Genomic DNA, 21080 nt, shown 5'->3' with positions numbered 1-21080 from the left:
GCACCCCGCCCAATCGGCATCCGAATAACCAATCAAATCAAATGTGGATCCCCTAGGATACCAAAGCCCAAACTTAGGAGTATAAGCCAAATATCTCAAGATTCGTTTCACGGCCGTAAGGTGAGCTTCCTTAGGGTCGGCTTGGAATCTTGCACACATGCATACGGAAAGCATAATATCCGGTCGAGATGCACATAAATAGAGTAAAGAACCTATCATCGACCGGTATACCTTTTGATCCACGGACTTACCTCCCGTGTCGAGGTCGAGATGCCCATTAGTTCCCATGGGTGTCTTGATGGGCTTGGCATCCTTCATCCCAAACTTGTTTAGAATGTCTTGAGTGTACTTCGTTTGACTAATGAAGGTGCCCTCTTGGAGTTGCTTCACTTGAAATCCTAGGAAATACTTCAACTCCCCCATCATAGACATCTCGAATTTTTGTGTCATGATCCTACTAAACTCTTCACATGTAGACTCGTTAGTAGACCCAAATATAATATCATCAACATAAATTTGGCATACAAACAAGTCATTTTCAAGAGTTTTAGTAAAGAGTGTAGGACCGGCCTTTCCGACTTTGAAGCCATTAGCAATAAGGAAATCTCTAAGGCATTCATACCATGCTCTTGGGGCTTGCTTGAGCCCATAAAGCGCCTTAGAGAGCTTATAGACATGGTTAGGATACTCACTGTCTTCAAAGTCGGGAGGTTGCTCAACATAGACCTCTTCCTTGATTGGTCCATTGAGGAAGGCACTTTTTACGTCCATTTGATAAAGCTTAAAGCCATGGTAAGTAGCATAGGCCAATAATATGCGAATTGATTCAAGCCTAGCTACGGGTGCATAGGTTTCTCCGAAATCCAAACCTTCGACTTGGGAGTATCCCTTGGCCACAAGTCGAGCTTTGTTCCTTGTCACCACACCATGCTCATCTTGCTTGTTGCGGAAGACCCATTTGGTTCCTACAACATTTTGATTAGGACGTGGAACTAAATGCCATACCTCATTTCTAGTGAAGTTGTTGAGCTCCTCTTGCATCGCCACCACCCAATCCGAATCTTGGAGTGCTTCCTCTACCCTGTGTGGCTCAATAGAGGAAACAAACGAGTAATGTTCACAAAAATGTGCAACACGAGATCGAGTAGTTACCCCCTTATGATTGTCGACGAGGATGGTGTCGACGGGGTGATCTCGTTGGATTGCTTGGTGGACTCTTGGGTGTGGCGGCCTTTGCCCTTCATCCTCCTTGTCTTGATCATTTGCATCTCCCCCTTGATCTATGCCGTCATCTTGAGGTGGCTCATTTGATTGATCTTCTTCTTCATCAACTTGAGCCTCATCCTCATTTTGTGTTGGTGGAGATGCTTGCGTGGAGGAGGACGGTTGATCTTGTGCATTTGGAGACTCTTCGGATTCCTTAGGACACACATCCCCAATGGACATGTTCCTTAGCGCGATGCATGGGGCCTCTTCTTCACCTATCTCATCAAGATCAACTTGCTCTACTTGAGAGCCGTTAGTTTCATCAAACACAACGTCACATGAGACTTCAACTAGTCCAGTGGACTTGTTAAAGACCCTATATGCCCTTGTGTTTGAGTCATAGCCAAGTAAAAAGCCTTCTACAGTTTTAGGAGCAAATTTAGATTTTCTACCTCTTTTAACAAGAATAAAGCATTTGCTACCAAAGACTCTAAAATATGAAATGTTGGGCTTTTTACCGGTTAGGAGTTCATAGGATGTCTTCTTGAGGATTCGGTGTAGATACAATCGGTTGATGGCGTAGCAAGCGGTGTTGACCGCCTCCGCCCAAAACCGATCCGAAGTCTTGTACTCATCAAGCATGGTCCTTGCCATGTCCAATAGAGTTCTATTCTTCCTCTCCACCACACCATTTTGTTGAGGGGTGTAGGGAGAAGAGAACTCATGCTTGATGCCCTCCTCCTCAAGAAAGCCTTCGATTTGAGAGTTCTTGAACTCCGTCCCGTTGTCGCTTCTAATTTTCTTGATCCTTAAACCGAACTCGTTTTGAGCTCGTCTTAAGAATCCCTTTAGGGTCTCTTGGGTTTGAGATTTTTCCTGCAAAAAGAATACCCAAGTGAAGCGAGAATAATCATCCACTATTACAAGACAATACTTACTCCCGCCGATGCTTATGTAAGCAATCGGGCCGAATAGATCCATGTGGAGTAGCTCAAGCGGCCTGTCGGTTGTCATGATGTTCTTGTGTGGATGATGAGCACCAACTTGCTTCCCTGCTTGGCATGCGCTACAAATCCTGTCTTTCTCAAAATGAACATTTGTTAGTCCTAAAATGTGTTCTCCCTTTAGAAGCTTATGAAGATTCTTCATCCCAACATGTGCTAGTCGGCGATGCCAGAGCCAGCCCATGTTAGTCTTAGCAATTAAGCAAGTGTCGAGTTCAGTTCTATCAAAATCTACCAAGTACAGCTGACCCTCTATCACTCCCTTAAATGCTATTGAATCATCACTTCTTCTAAAGACAGTGACACCTACATTAGTGAAAAGACAGTTGTAGCCCATTTTGCATAATTGAGATACAGAAAGCAAATTGTAATCTAATGAGTCTACAAGAAAAACATTGGAAATAGAATGGTCAGGAGATATAGCTATTTTACCAAGACCTTTGACCAAACCTTGATTTCCATCCCCGAATGTGATAGCTCGTTGGGGATCTTGGTTTTTCTCATATGAGGAGAACATCTTCTTCTCCCGTGTCATGTGGTTTGTGCACCCGCTGTCGAGTATCCAACTTGAGCCCCCGGATGCATAAACCTACAAAACAATTTTAGTTCTTGACTTTAGGTACCCAAATGGTTTTGGGTTCTTTGGCATTAGACACAAGAACTTTGGGTACCCAAACACAAGTCTTTGACCCCTTGTGCTTGCCCCCAACATACTTGGCAACTACCTTGCCGGATTTGTTAGTTAAAACATAAGATGCATCAAAAGTTTTAAATGAAATGCTATGATTATTTGATGCACTAGGAGTTTTCTTCTTAGGCAACTTGGCACGGGTTGGTTGCCTAGAGCTAGATGTCTCACACTTATACATAAAAGCATGGTTAGGGCCAGAGTGAGACTTCCTAGAATGAATTCTCCTAATTTTGTCCTCGGGATAACCGACAGGGTATAAAATGTAACCCTCGTTATCCTGAGGCATGGGAGCCTTGCCCTTAACGAAATTGGACAATCTTTTAGGAGGGGCATTAAGTTTGACATTGTCTCCCCTTTGGAATCCAATGCCATCCTTGATGCCAGGGCGTCTCCCACTATAGAGCATACTTCTAGCAAATTTAAATTTTTCATTTTCTAAGTTATGCTCGGTAATTTTAGCATCTAATTTTGCTATATGATCATTTTGTTGTTTAATTAAAGTCATGTGATCATGTATAGCATCAATGTTAACATCTCTACATCTAGTACAAATAGATACATGCTCAACAATAGATGTAGAGGGTTTGCAAGAATTTAATTCTACAACCTTAGCATGCAATATTTCATTTTTACTCCTAAGGTCGGAAATAGTAGCATTGCAAACATCAAGATCTTTAGCCTTAGCAAGCAATCTCTCATTTTCTATTTTAAGGCTAGCAAGAGAAATGTTTAATTCTTCAATCCTAGCAAGCAAATCATCATTATTATCTCTAGGATTGGAAATCGAAACATTACAAACATGTGAATCAACCTTAGCATTTAAACTAGCATTTTCATGTCTAAGGTTGTCAATCATCTCATGGCAAGTGCTTAGCTCACTAGATAGTTTTTGACTTTTCTCAATTTCTAGAGCATAAGCATTTTTAACCTTAACATGCTTTTTATTTTCTTTAATAAGGAAGTCCTCTTGGGTGTCCAAGAGATCATCCTTTTCATGGATGGCACTAATCAATTTATTAAGTTTTTCTTTTTGTTGCATGTTGAGGTTGGCAAAAGGGTACGCAAATTATCTTCCTCATCACTAGCATTATCATCACTAGAGGATTCATATTTAGTGGAGGATTTAGATTTAACCTTCTTTTTGCCATCCTTTGCCATGAGGCACTTGTGGCCGACGTTTGGGAAGAGGAGTCCCTTGGTGACGGCGATGTTGGCGGCGTCCTCGTCGTCGGAGGAGTCGCTAGAGCTTTCGTTGGAGTCCCACTCCCGACAAACATGGGCATCACCGCCCTTCTTTTTGTAGTACCTCTTCTTTTCCTTCCTTCTCCTCTTCTTGTCGTCGCCCCTGTCACTATCACTTGATAATGGACATTTAGCTATAAAGTGACCGGGCTTACCACACTTGTAGCAAACTTTCTTGGAGCGGGACTTGTAGTCTTTCCCTCTCCTTTGTTTGAGGATTTGGCGGAAACTCTTGATGACGAGCGCCATTTCCTCATTGTCGAGCTTGGAGGCGTCGATTGGTTGTCTACTTGGTGTAGACTCCTCCTTTTCTTCTGTCGCCTTGAATGCGACGGGTTGAGCTTCGGATGTGGAGGGATCATCAAGCTCGTTGATCTTCCTCGAGCCTTCGATCATGCACTCAAAACTTACAAAATTCCCGATAACTTCCTCGGGGGTCATTTTAGTATATCTAGGATTACCACGAATTAATTGAACTTGAGTGGGGTTAAGGAAAATAATAGATCTTAGAATAACCTTAACCACCTCGTGGTCATCCCACTTTTTGCTCCCGAGGTTGCGCACTTAGTTCACCAAGGTCTTGAGCCGGTTGTACATGTGTTGTGGCTCTTCCCCTTTGCGAAGCCGGAACCGACCGAGCTCCCCCTCGATCGTTTCCCGCTTGGTGATCTTTGTGAGCTCATCTCCCTCGTGCGCGGTTTTTAGTACATCCCAAACTTCCTTGGCGCTTTTCAACCCTTGCACTTTGTTATACTCCTCTCTACTTAGAGAGGCGAGGAGTATTGTTGTTGCTTGAGAGTTGAAGTGCTCGATTTGGGCCACCTCATCCTCATCATAGTCTTTATCCCCTACGGATGGTACCTGTGCACCAAACTCAACAACATCCCATATACTTTTGTGGAGTGAGGTTAGATGAAATCGCATTAAATCACTCCACCTAGCATAATCTTCACCATCAAAAGTTGTTGGTTTGCCTAATGGGACGGAAAGTAAAGGTGCATGTTTAGAAATGCGAGGGTAGTGTAGGGGGATCTTACTAAACTTCTTACGCCCTTGGCGTTTAGAAGTTACGGAGGGCGCATCGGAGCCGGAGGTCGATGTTGATGAAGTGTCGGTCTCGTAGTAGACCACTTTCCTCATCCTCTTTGGCTTGTCCTCACTCCGATGCGGCTTGTGGGAAGAAGATTTTTCCTTCTTCTCTTTGTGGTGAGAAGAAGATTTCTTCTCCTTCCCTTTGTTGGAGGAGTTCTTCTTCTTCTCCCTCCTCTTGGTGCGGGACTCTTCCGATGAAGTGCTCCCGTGGCTTGTAGTGGGCTTTTCGCCGGTCTCCATCTCCTTCTTGGCGTGATCTCCCGACATCACTTCGAGCGGTTAGGCTCTAATGAAGCACCGGGTTCTGATACCAATTGATAGTCGCCTAGAGGGGGGGTGAATAGGGCGAAACTGAAATTTACAAATATAAACACAACTACAAGCCGGGTTAGCGTTAGTAATAAAGAAACGAGTCCGCGAGAGAGGGTGGAAAACAAATCGCAAGCAAATGAAGAGTGTGACACGCGGATTTGTTTTACCGAGGTTCGGTTCTTGCAAACCTACTCCCCGTTGAGGAGGCCACAAAGGCCGGGTCTCTTTCAACCCTTCCCTCTCTCAAACGATCCCACGGATCGAGTGAGCTTTCTCTTCTCAATCACTTGGAACACAAAGTTCCCACAAGGACCACCACACGTTTGGTGTCTCTTGCCTCAATTACAAGTGAGTTGATCGCAATGAAAGAATCAAGAGAGAAGAAAGCAATCCAAGCGCAAGAGCTCGAAAGAACACAAGCAAATCACTCTCTCTAGTCACTATGGCGTTGTGTGGAATTTGGAGAGGATTTGATCTCTTTGGTGTGTCTAGAATTGAATGCTAGAGCTCTTGTAGTAGTTGGGAAGTGGAAAACTTGGATGCAATGAATGGTGGGGTGGTTGGGGTACTTATAGCCCCAACCACCAAACTTGACCGTTGGTGGAGCTGTCTGTTCGATGGCGCACCGGACAGTCCGGTGCACACCGGACATGTCCGGTGCCCCTGCCACGTCACCAGTTCCGTTGGATTCCGACCGTTGGAGCTTCTGACTTGTGGGCCCGCCTGGATGTCCGGTGCACACCGGACATGTACTGTTTACTGTCCGGTGTGCCAGTATGGGCACGCCTGACTTCTGTGCGCGCTGCGCGCGCATTTAATGCGTCGCAGGTAGCCGTTGGCGCGGAGAAAGCCGTTGCACCGGAGTTGCACCGGACAGTCCGGTGCACACCGGACATGTCCGGTGAATTATAGCGGACTAGCCGTTGGAGATTCCCGAAGCTGGCGAGTTCCTGAGGCCGCTCTTCCTTGGCACACCGGACACTGTCCGGTGTACACCGGACAGTCCGATGAATTATAGCGCGAGTGCCTCTGGAAATTCCCGAAGGTGGCGAGTTCGAGTTGGAGTCCTCTGGTGCACCGGACACTATCCGGTGGCACACCGGACAGTCCGGTGCGCCAGACCAGAGGTGCCTTCGGTTGGCCCTTTGCTCTTTTGTTGAACCCAACTTTTGGTCTTTTTATTGGCTAAGTGTGAACCTTTAGCACCTGTATAACTTATACACTAGAGCAAACTAGTTAGTCCAATTGTTTGTGTTGGGCAATTCAACCACCAAAATTATTTAGGAACTAGGTGTAAGCCTAATTCCCTTTCAATGAGGTGACCGACAAGAGGGTGATAGCTTTGGGAGCAATAGAAAAGGACAAGATCATGGTAGCCAGGGCATACAACAAGAAGGTCAAAGCAAAGTCATTTCAAGTAGGGGACCTGGTGTGGAAGACCATCCTGCCTCTAAGGAGTAAAGACCGGAAGTTTGGAAAATGGTCGCCAAGCTGGGAAAGTCCTTATAAAGTAAAATAGGTAATATCTGGTAACACCTATTTACTACAGACATTGCAAGGCAAGGATTTACCCAAAGCTTTGAATGGGCGTTTCCTCAAGCAGTATCATCCTAGTATGTGGTAAGATGCTTAAGAAAGCCGATGTGATCACATCGTATTAAGGTGCTTTTGGTTTGCCTAGCTCCACCAAAAGGCAGGGGGCATATGTTTGGCACCAAAATGAGCACGCGGACGGTCCGGCCCTGAGGCCGGACAATCCGCGGTCCGAACAGTCCGCGCCTATGGGCCGGACGGTCCGCGCGTGCGCAGAATAGATTAGGGTTCCGAGTTTTGTGCTATGTTTGTTAGTTATATTCGCAGAATTAGCTCGGAATCCGGTCGTGTAAAGGGTCCAGCCCCCCTCCTCTATAAAAAGAGAGGTCTACGGCCGATTTGTAATCGTCATCAATCGAATCAAACACTTCTATTTCGCATTTCATCCTAGGAGTAGTTCTAGTCTAGTTTAGGTTTAGCCTCTCGATCTCCAATTTCTCGCTTCTCTTCGACTCTACACCGATTAGAAGAGTCTAGGTCGGCCTGCCGAGCCTAGACATCACCTAGGATCTCTCCTCCCCGACGGGGTCCCTCCCGGGAGCGAGATCCAGGCCGCCGTCGGTGACTTCTGCCGCCTCTGCGTACGCGCGGACCGTCCGGCCCCCAGGGCGCGGACCGTCCGGCCGTCAGGCAGAGGACTCAGCCCCTGCGCCAGGTCGCGGACCGTCCGGCCCCAGGCCGCGGACCGTCCGCGCCTGACCAGAGAGCACCGCCACGGTTCTTGTTGAGTGTTTGGCGCTTCGAAAAGGCGTCAACAACAGCAAAATAACTTTTCAATAGACTAGTTATCTAACTTAGGGATGAAAACGGGACGGATACAGCCGGATATAGGGTCATCCTGTATCTTACCCTAATGTATTTCTCTCGGATATGGGATCGGATACGGGTAGTTAAGATTCGGGACGGATACAGGACGGGACCGGGTAATAATCCGGGCGGGTAAGAAACGGATAACATATGCTACTAGGGTTGGTACCGGATAATTATCGGGTAGTTCGTCCTGATGATATTAATTGTCCAACCACCCAACAAATATACAAATTAAGCAATACATAATCATGTATATAATAGATCAAATGTAGGAAAGGAAACCGATAAAATTGACATCATACAGTTTAAAGTTACTAATTACAAGGACATTGTAGAACCAACACCGCAATATTAAAAATTCATAAAATATTATAGTTTCACTAAAAATTGCAAATAAGTTACAAAAACAAATAAACATTTTATACGAAGGTAACTCAAGCCCTCATATGAAAATGTTGAAACTTGGATACTTATAGTGATTTCACATGTAACTCATACAAATAAGTGAACGTGAAAGCGAAGAAATGGGACATCTTATAGATCTTATGATCCAAACGTTTTATAGTTATATATGAACATATGTTGTGCCTCCGTAAAATTTCATGATTTTTTGAGGCTATTTATATATTATTAATTTATTGTCGTAGAAAATCATCAAAAATACAATTAAATCCATCAAATAACGTAGCATCGACCGAAAATTGCAAATGAGTTACCAATACTAATAAATAGTATATACAAAGATAACCTTAAGTTCCACACGTGGAGATAACCTTAAGCCCTCCACATAAAAATGATAAAGTATATTTATTTGATATAAATTTAAACATAATTTTAATGATTTTGGTCTAAATATATGTTTAAAAAAATTGATATACTACAAAGTTATAGATCTCTTCGAGCTCAACAATTTTCATATAAACTTTATCTTCATCTGATTACATATGTAAAACTTATGATTTTATAACTATATTATTATGCAGAAAAAGAAAAAACGGGTACCCGTATCTAACCCGAATATCCGGGTATTTATCGGGTAGTCATCGTTCTGTATCCGACCCGAATCCGAAGCTACAGTATTCGGGTATTACCTGTATCCGTCCCGAATAAAAAATACCTGAATCCGTAACCGAAAAAACGGGTATTTGCACTATCTGTATCCGATACCCGACAGGTATAGACCCGTTTTCATCCCTAATCAAACTATCCAAGCCATCTAGCTCTCCAAATTGCCCCCGTCGCTAGCCAAACTTGGCTAGCCACTACAACTAACCAAACTAAGTTGTGTGTTAGAGTCTGTTGGAATAAGATGCTACATATAGAGTTTAATATTTATAGAGAGATAAATAAAGAGTCAAATAGAGAGTAAAAATATAGAGTCTTGTCGGCGTTTCGAGACTGGGGGGTCCCTAAGCCGACGAGTGAGTGTGCTGCGTGCCCCAGCCCAAATGGGTCGAGCGCGTGGGCGAGCGCGAAGGGGGGAGAGGCGAGGTGGCCGGAGACGGACGTGAGAGAGGTGGAAGTCCCGCGGCCTTTGTGTTCGTCCCGCGCCCAGGTCGGGTGCGCTTGCAGTAGGGGGGTTACAAGCGTCCACGCGGGTGAGGGAAGCGAGCGGCCCCAAGAGAGCGCCTGTCCCGTCCTCGGTCCCGCGCGGCCAACCTTCTCTAAGAAGGCCCTGGTCCTTCCTTTTATAGTCGTAAGGAGAGGATCCAGGTGTACAAATGGGGGTGTAGCAGAGTGCTACGTGTCTAGCGGAGGGAGAGCTAGCGCCCTAAGTACATGCCAATGTGGCAGCCGGAGAGATCTTGGCACCCTGCTGGCGTGATGTCGTGGCTGTCGGAGGAGCAACGGAGCTTGGCGGAAGGACAGCTGTCGGAGCGGTCGAGTCCTTGCTGACGTCCACCTGCTTCCGTAAGAGAGCTGAGAGCCGCCGCCGTCATGGAGCTTGGGAGGCGCCATCATTGCCTATCTGGCGGAGCTGGTCAGATGGGACGTCGGTCTTGTTCTCTGCGGCCCGAGTCGGCTCGGGGTAGAGTGGTGATGGCGCTCCCTGTTGACGTGGCGGGCCCGCGCCCGAGGCCGGGCGACGTGGGGGCTCCTCCGAAGCTGGGGTCGAATCTGTCTTCCGTTGCCGAGGCCGAGTCCGAGCCCCTGGGTCGGGCGAGGCGGAAGTCGTTCGGCAGAGGCCAGGGCGGAGTCCGAGCCCTGGGGTTGGGCGAGGCGGAGTTCGTCGTCTTCCGGGGCCGAGCCCGAGTCCGAGCCCTGGGGTCGGGCGGAGCGGAGTTCGCCGTCTTCCGGGTCTTTGCCCGAGTCCGAGCCCTGGGGTCGGGCGGAGCGGAGTTCGTCGTCTTCCGGGGCCGAGCCCGAGTCCGAGCCCTGGGGTCGGGCGGAGCGGAGTTCTCTATGGCGCCCCTGGCGAGGCCTGACTGCCTGTCAGACTCACTCTATCGAGTGGTACTACAGTCGGAGTGGCGCAGGCGGCGCTGTCCTTCTGTCAGACCGGTCAGTGGAGCAGCGGAGTGACGGCGGTCACTTCGGCTCTGCCGGGGGGCGCGCGTCAGGATAGGGGTGTCAGGCCACCTTTGCATTAAATGCCCCTGCAACTCGGTCAGTCGGTGCGACGATTTAGTCAGGGTTGCTTCTTAGCGAAGCCAAGGCCTCGGGCGAGCCGGAGATGTGTCCGCCGTAAAAAGGGGGGCCTCGGGCGAGACGGAAGTCCCTCGAGGTCGGCTGCCCGAGTCCGAGGCTAGGCTCGGGTGAAGCGTGATCGAGTCACTCGCATGGACTGATCCCTGACTTAATCGTACCCATCAGGCCTCTGTAGCTTTATGCTGATGGGGGTTACCAGCTGAGAATTAGGCGTCTTGAGGGTACCCCTAATTATGGTCCCCGACAGTAGCCCTCGAGCCTCGAAGGGAGTGTTAGCACTCGCTTGGAGGCTTTCGTCGCACTTTTTTGCAAGGGGACCAGCCTTCCTCGGTTGCATTTTATTCCGGTGGGTGCGCGCGAGCGCACCCGCCGGGTGTAGCCCCCGAGGCCTCGGAGGAGTGGTTTCACTCCTTCGAGGTCTTAATGCCTTGCGTAACGCTTCGGCTGGTCTGGTCGTTCCCTCATGCGAACTGGCCGTAGCCCGGGTGCACGGTCGGGGCCCAAGTTCTCGGGCTGGTATGTTGACGCTGTCAACGGTTCGGCCGGAGCCGGGTTTGCGAGAGCAGCCCCCAAGCCTCCGCACAGGGCGAGAGGACGATCAGGGACAGACTCGACTTTTTACATACGCCCCTACGTCGCCTTTCCGCAAGGAGGAGGGGGGGAGTGCGCCATGTTACCCTCGATGGGCACCGAACATGGTGTCTCCGGTGAGCTGCAAGCGGGTAATCCGAGTGGACGTCCGTGCCCCGTTCGTTGGGGGTCGGCTAGGGGCCCAGAGGCACGCCCAAAAGTACCTGCGGGTGATCTGCCGGACCCGGTCCCCTGGCGACGGGGTCCAAGGGCTCGATGCCTCCCTCCGATGGGATTCCGTTACAAGATCGCTCCCGCTGGTCTCGGAAATGTCCTAGGGTACCTCGGGAGCGCAGCCCGAGCCTCGGTTATGTATCGAACGTACCCCTGGTCATCCCTCGCTCGGCGTCTGAGGCGACTGTGAACCCTTCGGGGGCCAGCCTTCGAACCTCTAATCAGTAATGGGCGCGGAGCCCGAGTAGCCTGAGGCGGCCATGGAGCCCTTCGGGGGGCCGGCCTTCGAACCCCTGACCAGTAGTGGGTGTCGGGCCCACGCGATCTGAGGCGACTGTTGAACCCTTCGGAGGGCCAGCCTTCGAACCTCTGATCAGTAGGGGGGGGGCTCGGAGCCCGGTTCCTTCACAGGGAAGGATCCTTTTCGGGGTATCCCCCTTTCCCGGTCCCTGTTGCAAAAGATAGAGAAAGAGGAAAAAGGGAAAAGGATACGAAATCGAACGACGTGGCGTACCTTTTTTGGCGCGGTTATTACGGCGAAGGCGAAGCGTCGTCCGCTTCTCCTGCCAGAAGCGCCGCCTGTCTCGCCGTGGAGTTAATGCGACGGGGCGAGTGGTTGGCGGGGCGGCCGTTGCGCGTGCGCGAGCCGTTCGAGGAACGGGTCACGGGCGCACCGTCTTCACGCCGTGGGAGGAGGCTCTCTTACTGTCCCTAGATGGGACGTGAGCCTGGCTGACGACGTGACTGCTGCTCCCGTTCGCCTGCCACCGTCATTACTGCCGGCCCACTTTCGGCCGCATTGACCGTCGCGCCAGGCTGGCGCTGCTGCGTCGCGCGCTGGGTCGCCTCGAGTCGCGGCATAGGCTCCGCAACCGAAGAGGTGCGACAGTGGCACAAGTGGTGGCGCGGTTGCTTGCATGCAGCAACTGGCGCGCTGGTTGCGTGAGCGTGGGCCTGGGCCTCCAAGCTGGCGTGTCAGAAGTCGGAGAAGCGCGTCCACCTGGCGCGGTTGCATGCCGCCTGCATGGCTGCCCGCCCCTCCCGCCCGTTGGTCTGGGCAAAAGCGGGGGGGTCGCTTGTAACCGCTGGGCGGTTGTGCGCACCACGCGCGGCGGTTTGGCTTCTTCCGCTCGGAGCCGGTCTGCATGACATGCGGGACCCAGCCCCCCGAGTCGCAGGGGAGGGCCTTGGAGCGTGTTGGAGAAGACTCAGCCCGCAGCATTTGGGGGCGCACGTAGGGAGAGTTGCCTTTCAAAGGAGGGCGACCCCTTTCGGAAGGCAACCATGTCTTCTTCCTCCCTCATGCGTCGTGTCTTTCCATCTTCCAAGCCTCCGGATGGGGGGTACCCACCGTCTTTCCGCCTCCTCGTTGGAGGAACGCAACTCCGTGGGAGTTGGTACCTTTCAGCCATCGTTCGGCTTCAAGGATTTTCATCACACAGCCTGGTTGCTCCCCTCCGCCGGTGGTCACCCGAGGCGGTGACCCCCAGCTCCTGGATGGGGAGAGGCAAACCAGGCTGTGATCCCGTCTCCAGCATCGGGCGTGTTCGTCATCCTCGCCGGGGTGGGGAGCGAGGCGAGCCGGGGCTCTACCTCCTACGCGGGTTGGCGAACCACCTCCTCTTCCAGCTTCTGGTGGTGGCAATCGTCCTCCCGCGCTGCGACGGAGACGTCCTCCGGTCATGCCGGGGAAGGCGAACTGTTGCTGTCCAGCTAGGATGCAACATTCCGCCCTTTCCCTCGTGTTCGCTGCGAGGACGGCAGCGAGGATCTGCCAGAGCGCTTAGGAGCGACCCGCTCTTTGGCTTTGATGGCTTGTTCGCGTCCCTTGAGCGGGACCGCGAACAAAAGCCCTCCGGTGGCCGCGTCCACCCGGGACCATGGCTGCTGTTGCAGAGGTTGCTGGCGAGCCTCCCGATGTTCATCCCCCCACAGGCCCGAGGTCGCTTCGTACCCGCGAGGACGAAACCGGAGTTCCGTTTGTGATGGCACCTTGAATGCCAGTGTTTATGTTCATTGCGGCTTTCGGGGCCCGAACATGTATGTAATTTCGGCACGGAGCCGTGTTTTTTCCTCATTTTCGAGCACTAAGTCTCGCCTGTTGATTATCTGTACCGCTTCACCAAGCATGAGTCGCCCCGTGTCAAGGTGACGAGTGAGGTATCCGTATCCCGGAGGCGTAGGAGTCCCTCGGCTCGATCGGCCTTGTTGTCTGAGGCTCCTCTAGCTTAGTTAAAGAGACCCTTCGGCTGCTCTTCGACGAGCCGAGGCCAGGGGTAGCGATATCAGTACGAACAGAGGCGGAGTTGGCTCGAAAATGGGAACCTGGTTGGCCGGAGCCTAGCCGGGTTGTCCGTCAGCGGATCCGACGCCGGAGTCGACCAGCCGAGGCCTCGGGTCGGGCTAGCGCCCTTGGAAGATGGTTGGCCGAGGCCCCGGGGGTAGCCGGCCGAGCCGCCTGCTCGGGCCGGATTCCCGAAGAAGTCCCTGGACCGCGCCGCCGTCTGAGGCTGGGTCGGACCTTGCTGCAGACGTCGTCGATGCCGAGGGTGCTACGGCCCCCTTCAGCGTGAAGACCCGAGCCTGCAGGATCAGATCGTCTCGTAGCGTGTGACTTCTGCGGCCGTTGAGGCCAGAAAACACACCCTCGCTGCGCTTGTAAAGCTGCGTCTCTTTTCCCCTTATTCCGAGCATCTGGACTTTCCGTCGGTAACATGGATGTTTGTGCGGGCGAGAGCTGCTTCTCGCGGAAGGTGATGAGTGAGGTATCCGTATCCCGGAGGCGTAGGAGTCCCTCGGCTCGGTCGGCCTTGCCGCTTACGCGTACCTTCACCCGTCCATGAGGCCCTGTCTCCGACTTAGTCGAGAAAGCTTGAAGGACCACTTTGGCAGAAGAGCTTCCGAACGTGAAGACTTGTCCGGTCCACGGAGTCGCTTTATCCGAACGCGAGTTACTTATCGCAGAAGGTGATGAGCGAGGTATCCGTATCCCGGAGGCGTAGGAGTCCCTCGGCTCGGTCAGCCTTGGCTGCTTACGTGTACTCCGTCGTTTCCAGGATCCGCTTTTCGAAGTAGTCAAAAAGCACGAAAGAAATTCTGCTAAAAAGAGATCTTTTTTCGAGGGAGAAATTCGACGCAGAGGGGGTCTCTCCCCCTTTTAGCCCCCGAGGGAGGGTCGGGCTCTGCCGAGGCGAGGCCGACCCTTCCTTGATGACTAAACTTTGCGTGGGTGCGAGGTATACGAACAACTTGAAAACATCTTAAGGGTAGAAGCGACGTAGCTGTTTGATGTTCCAGGCGTTGTCGTAGATCTCGCCTTGATTGTTGGCCAGCTTGTATGTTCCGGGCTTCAGGACTTTGGCGATGACGAACGGCCCCTCCCAGGGGGGCGTGAGCTTGTGCCTCCCTCGGGCGTCCTGCCGCAGCCGAAGCACCAGATCGCCCACCTGGAGGTCTCAGGACCGGACCCCTCGGGCGTGGTAGCGTCGCAGGGACTGCTGGTACCGCGCCGAGTGTAGTAAGGCCTTGTCCCGAGCCTCCTCCAGCTGGTCCAGCGATTCTTCTCGGCTAGCTTGGTTGCTTTGTTCGTCGTAGGCCCTTGCCCTCGGGGAGCCGTATTCCAGGTCAGTGGGCAAGATGGCCTCGGCCCCATAGACCAGGAAGAACGGCGTGAAACCCGTGGCTCGGCTCGGCGTTGTCCTCAGGCTCCAGACCACCGAGGGGAGTTCCTTCATCCATCGCTTGCCGAACTTGTTGAGGCCGTTGTAGATCCGGGGCTTGAGCCCTTGTAGAATCATGCCGTTGGCACGCTCTACTTGCCCATTCGTCATGGGATGAGCCACGGCAGCCCAGTCCACCCGGATGTGGTGGTCTTTGCAAAAATCCAAGAATTTTTTGCCGGTGAACTGGGTACCGTTGTCGGTGATGATGGAGTTTGGGACCCCGAAGCGATGGATGATGTTGGTGAAGAACGCCACCGCCTGCTCGGACCTGATGCTGTTCAGGGGTCGGACCTCGACCCACTTGGAGAATTTATCGATGGCGACCAGCAGGTGCGTGTAGCCCCCGGGCGCCTTCTGCAAGGGACCGACAAGGTCCAGATGAGAGCACCTAGAGGGGGGGGGGGGTGAATAGGTGATCCTGTAAAAACTTCAAACTTATAGCCACAAAACTTGATTAGGTGTTAGCACGATTATTGCCAAGTGGCTAAGGTGAAGTCTCAACAATCTCAACAAAACACAGTACCACAAGAGAATCAAGCACAGAGTGACACAGTGGTTTTATCCCGTGGTTCGGCCAAGACCAACGCTTGCCTACTCCACGTTGTGGCGTCCCAACGGACGAGGGTTGCAATCAACCCCTCTCAAGCGGTCCAAAGACCCACTTGAATACCACGGTGTTTTGTTTTCCTTTCACTATCCCGTTTGCAAGGAATCTCCACAAATTGGAGTCTCTTGCCCTTACAAGTATATGATCACAAATGAAACACAGAGTAAGGGAGGGAAGCAACACACACAAATCCACAGCAAAAGCGCACGCACACGGCCAAGAATCAAGCTCACAAGACTATCTCAGAGTTCTCACTTAGAACAGAGCTCGAATCACTTAGAAACACAAACGAATGCGCAGAGACTTAGTGTGGATGATCAAGAATGCTCAAAGGTTGCTTGTGTATCTCCTCCATGCGCCTAGGGGCTCCTTTTATAGCCCCAAGGCAGCTAGGAGCCGTTGAGAGCAAATCCGGAAGGCCATCCTTGCCTTCTGTCGTCGGGGGCACCGGACAGTCCGGTGCACACCGGACACTGTCCGGTGCCCGATTTGTTTCCTTAAACGGCGAAGACGACCGTTGCAGACCGTTGGCAGATCTGGCGCTGTTGGCGCACCGGACATGTCCGGTGCACACCGGACAGTCCGGTGCCGTCTTCCGACCGTTGGCTCGGCCACGTGTCCCGCGCGGATTGCGCGGCCGACCGTTGGCCCTGGCCGACCGTTGGCTCACCGGACAGTCCGGTGCACACCGGACAGTCCGGTGAATTTTAGCCGTACGCCGCCGGCCAATTTCCCGAGAGCGGCCAGTTCGAGTCGCGCCAGCCTGGCGCACCGGACACTGTCCGGTGCACACCGGACAGTCCGGTGCTCCAGACCGAGCTGGGTTTTGGCAGCACACAGCCAAGTCCCTTCTCCTTTTCTCTATTCTTCTTCTTTCTGTTTCTAACACTTAGACAAATATATTAGTACTTAAAACCAATGTACTAAGGCTTAGAAACATACCTTTACTTCATGATTTTCACCTTGTTCATCCATGTACATAAATTCACATTTAGGCCCTTGTGTTTGCACTCAATCACCAAAATACTTAGAAATGGCCCAAGGGCACATTTCCCTTTCAATCTCCCCCTTTTTGGTGATTTATGCCAACACAACATAAAGCAAGTGGAACAAGTGCAAAATCACTTCAAATAAAAACTCAAATTGGTTTTGATTCAATTTTGGCATATATGGATCATCCTTTGCCACCTCTTGGTTTGTTTTTTTTTGCAAATCAAACTCAAATCTCTATCTCTAAGTCAAACACACATGTTGAAGTATAAAGAGAGTCATTCCAAAAGAGATTGATCAAAGATTTCAAAAACTCCCCCTTTTTCCCATAATCAACACTTCTCCCCACAAGAAGCCAACTTTTGAAAATAGAGACAATAAGAGATAATAAAAGCTTTTGACAAAACAAAAACTCTATTCTACTATTTTCAAAATCTCTCAAGTGGTAGCTGATCCATTTATCACTTTGGCCTTTATTTTCTCCCCCTTTGGCATCAAGCACCAAAACGGGATCAATCTTGGCCCTTTTAACCTCATTGCCTCACCAAGGTCTTCAATTAAGAGCAAATGGCAATAAGATTTCATGAGATGAACTTGGAATTAGTTACCCTCTCATCGGAGTGCAGTGGAAGTCTTTCATGGTCCAAGTCCACCTTTTCCTTTTCAATCCTCCTTCGAGACTAAATTATCAAACTCAAGCACAAGGTTAGTCTCAAAGGGTCAAGTTGTAACACATCTCCCCCTAAACATGTGCATCACTTTGCAACGGACTTGTGAGGTCCAGGGAGGGTTTGTACAACTTGAGCACCACAATAAGCAACAAAATGCAGAATGAACCTGATCAAATGCATAAACACATGTATGCTACAATTCAATCCAAGTTCCGCGAATCTAAGACATTTAGCTCACTACGCAGCCTGCAAAAGGTCTTCTCATCTAGAGGCTTGGTAAAGATATCGGCTAGCTGGTTCTCGGTGCTAACATGAAACACTTCGATATCTCCCTTTTGCTGGTGGTCTCTCAAAAAGTGATGCCGGATGTCTATGTGCTTTGTGCGGCTGTGCTCAACAGGATTCTCCGCCATGCGGATAGCACTCTCATTGTCACATAGGAGTGGGACTTTGCTCAGATTGTAGCCAAAGTCCCTGAGGGTTTGCCTCATCCAAAGTAGTTGCGCGCAACACTGTCCTGCGGCAACATACTCGGCCTCAGCGGTGGATAGGGCAACGGAGGTTTGTTTCTTAGAGTTCCATGACACCAGGGACCTTCCTAAGAATTGGCACGTCCCCGATGTACTCTTCCTATCGACCTTACATCCAGCATAGTCGGAGTCTGAGTATCCAACTAAGTCAAAGGTAGACCCTTTTGGATACCAGAGCCCGAAGCAAGGCGTAGCAACCAAATATCTAAGAATTCGCTTCACCGCCACTAAGTGACACTCCTTAGGATCGGATTGAAATCTAGCACACATGCATACGCTAAGCATAATATCCGGTCTACTAGCACATAAGTAAAGCAAAGAACCTATCATTGACCGGTATGCTTTTTGATCAACGGACTTACCTCCTTTGTTGAGGTCGGTGTGTCCGTCGGTCCCCATCGGAGTCTTTGCGGGCTTGGCGTCCTTCATCCCAAACCGCTTTAGCAGATCTTGCGTGTACTTCGTTTGGGAGATGAAGGTGCCGTCCTTGAGTTGCTTCACTTGGAACCCAAGGAAGTAGTTCAACTCGCCCATCATCGACATCTCGAATTTCTGCGTCATCACCCTGCTAAACTCTTCACAAGACTTTTGGTTAGTAGAACCAAATATTATGTCATCGACATAAATTTGGCACACAAACAGATCACCATTACAAGTCTTAGTAAAAAGAGTTGGATCGGCTTTCCCAACCTTGAAAGCATTAGCAATTAAGAAATCTCTAAGGCATTCATACCATGCTCTTGGGGCTTGCTTAAGTCCATAGAGCGCCTTAGAGAGCTTACACACATGGTCGGGGTACCGTTCATCCTCGAAGCCAGGGGGTTGCTCCACGTACACCTCCTCCTTGATTGGCCCGTTGAGGAAAGCGCTCTTCACATCCATTTGGTACAACCTGAAAGAATGGTGAGTGTCATATGCTAGCAAGATTCGAATTGACTCTAGCCTAGCCACAGGAGCAAAGGTCTCCTCGAAATCCAAACCTGCGACTTGGGCATAACCTTTTGCCACAAGTCGAGCCTTGTTCCTCGTCACCACCCCGTGCTCGTCCTGTTTGTTGCGGAACACCCACTTGGTTCCCACAACATTTTGCTTTGGACGAGGCACCAGTGTCCAAACTTCATTGCGCTTGAAGTTGTTTAACTCCTCTTGCATGGCCAATACCCAGTCCGGATCTAGCAAGGCCTCTTCTACCCTGAAAGGCTCAATAGAAGAGACAAAGGAGTAATGCTCACAAAAATTAACTAATCGAGATCGAGTAGTTACTCCCTTGCTAATGTCACCCAGAATTTGGTCGACGGGATGATTCCTTTGAATCATCGCTCGAACTTGGGTTGGAGGTGCCGGTTGCGCTTCTTCCTCCATTACGTTATCATCTTGTGCTCCCCCTTGATCACACGCCTCCTTATGATGAACCTGTTCATCGTCTTGAGTCGGGGGATGCACCATAATTGAGGAAGAGGGTTGATCTTGCTCATCTTGTTCCTGTGGCCGCACTTCTCCAATCGCCATTGTTCGTATAGCGGCCGTCGGAACATCTTCTTCATCTACATCATCACAATCAACAACTTGCTCTCTTGGAGAGCCATTAGTCTCATCAAATACAACATCGCTAGAGACTTCAACCAAACCCGATGATTTGTTGAAGACTCTATACGCCTTTGTATTTGAGTCATAACCTAACAAAAACCCTTCTACAGCTTTGGGAGCAAACTTAGAATTTCTACCTTTCTTTACTAGAATGTAGCATTTACTCCCAAATACACGAAAGTACGATACATTGGGTTTGTTACCGGTTAGAAGCTCATACGACGTCTTCTTGAGGAGGCGATGAAGGTAGACCCTATTGATGGCATGGCAAGCAGTGTTCACGGCTTCCGTCCAAAAGCACTCGGGGATCTTGAATTCTCCTAGCATCGTCCTCGCCATGTCAATGAGCGTCCTGTTCTTCCTCTCTACCACACCATTTTGCTGTGGTGTGTAGGGAGCGGAGAACTCGTGCTTGATCCCTTCTTCTTCAAGGAACTCCTCCACTTGAAGGTTCTTGAATTCGGACCCGTTGTCGCTCCTTATCTTCTTCACTTTGAGCTCAAACTCATTTTGAGCCCTCCTGAGGAAGCGCTTGAGGGTCCCTTGGGTTTCAGACTTATCCTGCAAAAAGAACACCCAAGTGAAGCGGGAAAAGTCATCAACAATAACTAGACCATACTTACTTCCCCCTATGCTTAGATAGGCGACGGGTCCGAAGAGGTCCATATGCAGCAGCTCCAGGGGTCTTGAAGTGGTCATCACATTCTTGCTGTGATGTGCTCCTCCCACCTGTTTCCCTGCTTGACAAGCTGCACAAGGTCTATCTTTTTCGAATTGAACGTTAGTCAAACCTATCACGTGTTCTCCCTTTAGAAGCTTGTGAAGGTTCTTCATCCCCACATGTGCTAAGCGGCGATGCCACAGGCAGCCCATGCTAGTCTTAGCCATTAAGCATGCATCTAGACCGGCCTCTTCTTTTGCAAAATCAACTAGATAAAGTTTGCCGTCTAATACACCCTTAAAAGCTAGTGAACCATCACTCCTTCTAAAGACAGACACATCTACGTTTGTAAATAGACAGTTATACCCCATATGACATAATTGACTAACAGATAGCAAATTATATCCAAGACTCTCTACTAAAAATACATTAGAGATAGAATGCTCATTAGAAATCGCAATTTTACCTAACCCTTTTACCTTGCCTTGATTCCCATCACCGAATACAATTGAATCTTGGGAATCTTTATTCTTGACGTAGGAGGTGAACATCTTCTTCTCCCCCGTCATATGGTTTGTGCATCCGCTGTCGATAATCCAGCTTGAACCCCCGGATGCATAAACCTGCAAGGCAAATTTAGGCTTGGGTCTTAGGTACCCAACTCATGTTGGGTCCTGCAAGGTTAGCACAAATGTCCTTAGGGACCCAAATGCAAGTCCTGTCTCCCTTGCATTTTGCCCCTAACTTCCTAGCAACTATTTTCCTATCCTTTCTACAAATAGCAAAGGAAGTGTTTAAAGCACAATAAATTATAGAAGGTTCATTCACTACTTTCCTAGGAGCATGAATAACATTCTTTCTAGGCACATGAGCAATATTCCTCCTAGGCATATCCCTATCATGTTTATA

The sequence above is a fragment of the Zea mays genome, chromosome 8, assembly GCF_902167145.1.
Source record: "Zea mays cultivar B73 chromosome 8, Zm-B73-REFERENCE-NAM-5.0, whole genome shotgun sequence".
NCBI classification, from domain to species: Eukaryota; Viridiplantae; Streptophyta; class Magnoliopsida; order Poales; family Poaceae; genus Zea; species Zea mays.
The sequence above is the reverse complement of the archived record's forward strand: the minus strand, read 5'-3'. Positions refer to the sequence as shown.